The sequence below is a fragment of the Dipodomys ordii genome, unplaced genomic scaffold, assembly GCF_000151885.1.
Source record: "Dipodomys ordii isolate 6190 unplaced genomic scaffold, Dord_2.0 Scaffold7, whole genome shotgun sequence".
Lineage (NCBI taxonomy): Eukaryota > Metazoa > Chordata > Mammalia > Rodentia > Heteromyidae > Dipodomys > Dipodomys ordii.
The window spans coordinates 23597323-23601508 of record NW_012267223.1 but is presented as its reverse complement, the minus strand read 5'-3'; positions in this window follow the sequence as shown (position 1 = coordinate 23601508).

The window sequence follows — 4186 nt, the reverse complement described above, 5'->3', positions numbered from 1 at the left end:
ACACTCTACAACTTGAGCCACATCCAGCTTTTTTGGTGATTAATTGGAGATAAGAGTCTCTCGAGCTTACAGTCTGGGCTGACTGTAAACCTCAATCCTCAAATCCTCATCTCAGATTGGAGCCCAGGTTTGAGCTACTAGAGCCCTGCTATACTATTTTTTTTTAAAGCTCTCTCTTGCTGGGAAGGTGGCTCAGTGGTAGAGTGCTTGCCTTGCATGTAAGAGGCCCTGGGTTCGATTCCTCAGCACCACATAAGCAGAAAAAATAAAAAAGCTGCAAGTGGAGCTGTGGCTCAAGTGGTAGAGTGCTAGCCTTGAGCTGAAGAGCTGAGGGACAGTGCCCAGGCCCAGAGTTCAGGCCCCACGACCAAAAAAAAAAAAAAAAAAAAAAGCTCTCTCTTGTTAGTTGGGCCACTCTCATAAGGCAAGTTAGCAACTTTCATGGTTTCAGTTATCATCAATATGATGGTTCTCAAATCTCATACTAGTCTCTCTCCTGATATTCAGATCTTCTAATCATCTTTTCTTAGATAACTTACATTCTTATAAGGCAATCAGGCCACTACAAAAGACAGAAAGCAAGCAAACCCCTGGGTCCTTAGCTAAAAGCATGGGGTTTTTGTTCTTATTTTGTTCTCTCCATCTCCATGTTTATTCAACACCTGTAGCAGTTTAAGCACCTGAATCCTGTAGGCAAGATGCTTACTTTTTTTGCTCAAGGCCAGCATTCTACCCCTTGAGCCACAGCACCACTTCCGCCTTTTTCTGTTTATGTGATACTGAGGAATTGAATCCAGGGCATCATGCTTACTAGGCATGCACTCTACCACTGAGCCACATTCCCAGCCCTCCCCCCCCAATTTTCTTAATTCCATTTTTTTGGGGGGGGTCCGGTCATGGGGCCTGAACTCTGGGCCTGGGCACTGTCCCTCAGCTCTTTAGCTCAAGGCTAGCACTCTACCACTTGAGCCACAGTGCCACTCCCGGCTTTTTTCTTTTTGCTTGTGTGGTGCTGAGGATTCGAACCCAGGGTCTCAAGCATGTAAGGCAAGTGTTCTACCACTGAGCCATCTTCCCAGCCCCCTTAATTCCATTTTTACATATATACATCAAGTTTTTTGACTGCATTTTTCTTTTTTTCCCTTTATTTTCTGACTGCACTTTTCTACCATTCCTCTTTTCATTCAACTATCCCCTTCTTCTTGACCTTGCTTCCACATACACCTCAAGTTCCATTTTGTTAAGACTGTAGGTTGCTCAAAGGAGTTACACCACTGGACTTTTCCCTTGTGTACACTATTCTTATGTTAACACATTTGTGTGTGTGTGTGTGTGTGTGTGTGTGTGTATGTATTCATATGACCCTTTAAATGTTTATATATATATTCATATATTAGATTTAATTTCCATATATCAGGGGAAACATGCATCCTTAGTCTCTCTGGGCCTGATTTACTTCACTTAGTATAAGTTTTTACAGGTCCATCTATTTTCCTGCAAATGGCATAACAATATATTTTGTGCCAGTCCTGAGGCTTGAACACAGGACCTGGGCACTGTACTTTAGTTTTTTCACTCAAGGCTGGCACTTTACCACTTGAGCCCATTTCTGGCTTTTGCTAGTTAATTGGAGATATGTGTCTCAAGGACTTTCCTGCCCAGACTGGCTGGCTTTGAACCTTGATTCTCAGATCTCAGCCTCCTGAGTAGCTAGAATTAGATGCCAGACTCTGTGGTGCCAGACTCTGGACAGTTTTCTTGTCTTCCTTTTCTTTCTGTCTTCCTTCCTTCCTTCCTTTCCTTCCTTTTGTTCTTTCTCCAGTGCTTTCTCATGATTAAATTCAGCATATGCCTTTTTGAACCCTTCTCATTACATCATATTGTTGTACCTACTAAGAATATCTTTTGCTGGGCGCTGGTGGCTCATGACTGTAATCCTAGCTACTCTAGAGGCTAAGATTTGAGGATCATACTTCAAAGCCAGCCAGGACAAGAAAGTCTGTGAGACTCTTAATAATAAACCACGAAAACTGGAAGTGGTGCTGTGGCACATGTGGTAGAGTACTAGCCTTGAGCTGACAAGCTAAGGGACAGCATCCAGGCTTAGAGTTCAAGCCCCAGTACTGGCACCAAAAAAAAAAAAATCTTTCATTGCTAATGATATTAGCACTGAAAAGTTACCCTCCCCCCTCTTTTTAGGGCTCCACCACTTGAGCACAGCGCCACTTCCTGCTTTTTTGCTTATGTGGTGCTGAGGAATCAAACCCAGGGCCTCATTCATGCAAGGCAAGCACTCTACCACTGAGTCACCTTCCCAAGCCCCCCAACCCTTGTAACTATATTATCTTGTGGGAAGATATTTTGATTCAAGTTACTTTTTTTTTTTTCATTTAAGTGACCGGGAGAACTATTGACAGAAATGGAGTAATCAGGAGTAAATAAAGCAAGAATTTAGGGCTCATACATCAGTGTTTGGGGCACTGGTAATTGTGAAGCATCAAATCAAAGGCATAGGGGGCTGGGAAGGTGGCTCAGTGGTAGAGTGCTTGCCTTGCATGCATGAGGCCCTGGGTTCCATTCCTCAGCACCACATAAGCAGAAAAAGCTGGAAGTGGTACTGTGGCTCAAGTGGTAGAGCACTAGTCTTGAGCTGAAGAGCTCAAGGACAGCAGGCCCAGAGTTCAAGCTCTACAACCACCAACAATAACAACAACAAAAACAAAAAAACAAGGGTATATGTGGCTTGTCTCCAGCACAGCTGGATCTTCAAGAAGTTAGCCATGAAGCCTGGCATTGGTGGCTCAGACCTATAATCCCAGTTATTCAAGAAGCTGAGATCTGAGGATTGAGGTTTAAAGCCCACTCAGACAGGAAAGCCTGTGGGCCTCTTATCCCCAATTAGCCAACAAAAAAAGGCCAAAAATGGAGCTATGGCTTAAATGCTAGAGCACTAGCCTTGAGCAAAAGAAGCTCAGGGACAGTGCCCGAGCCTTCAGTTCAAGTCCCAGGACTAGCACACACACATCGGTGACTCTAGTTCTGCACAGCCCTTCCTCTCCTCGACAGAGCCACCTAGGAAACCACTCGGCTTGGGCAGAACCACTGCAGGTCATCAGAGTCAGGATTATTGGCGCCAAATTACAGAAGTGCGAAGAAGGAAGCCCAGGTGGCCCACTAGGTCAGTGCGCACGCGCTGAAGGGGGTGCGAGGCGGGGCCACGGAACTGGGGGGGCGGGGCCACTGCGCGCATGCGTCCTAACGGCCGGTCCCTGCGGCTCGGGATGGAGGGTGAGTGGGTAAACAAGCCCCGGCCGGGCGGTGGGGCTGGGCCTCAACACACCGCCGCCTGGGTCTGAGCGTGGGAGAGGCGAAGGGATCCAGGAATTGGGAGGAAGCTGAGGGAGACGTCGCAGGCCTGGCCCGGGGTGGTGGCGGTGGCGGGGAGGCTCGCCTCTGGCTCTCTGAGGGCTGTGGAGGATAGGGGGCAGCGCGGCGGGGGACGGCGTCTGAGGCCCGGAGGGCTGCGCGTCCCGGAGGTGCAGCCGCGGGGGCGGGCCTGGGGACCCGGAACCCCGCGGGAGGGTGGGCTGGGCCGGTGGGCGTGAGCGCGGGTGGGCGGTGGCACTCGAGGACTTGTAGGTACCTTGGACTGTGTAACCCTGAGGGCCAGAGGCCAGGGCTGGGCTTGTGATGGCTTTGGGGAGAGGTTGAGGAAGCCGTGGCAGTTTTTAAAGAACAAAACAGCCGGAACTACAGCGAGGTGCCCGAGGCTCTTGAGGCGCCTTACGCTGGTGCTCGGCGAGTGCCTTCCCACCTGTTTGCACCTTGTCGGTCTGACTGGCCTGTTACCGGCCTCACTCCAGTTCCGGTCCTGAATAAGAAGACTCTTTTTCACCCTTCCTCTTCATCCTGGAGCCAGCTCCAATCCCTTCCCCCCCACCCACCCCCATTCTTCAGAACATCAAGTGACACAAGTGAAAGTGCCGTAAAGCAAAAGGCCAGGCCTGCCAGGAAGTAATTGTGGTTAAAAAAAAAATGTAGCCCGGCGCTGGTGGCTCACGCCTGTAATCCTAGCTACTCAGGAGGCTGAGATCTGAGGATCACGGTTCAAAACCAGCCCGGGCAGGAAAGGCCGTGAGACTCCTATCTCCAATAAACCACTAGAAAACTGGAAGTGGCGCTGTGG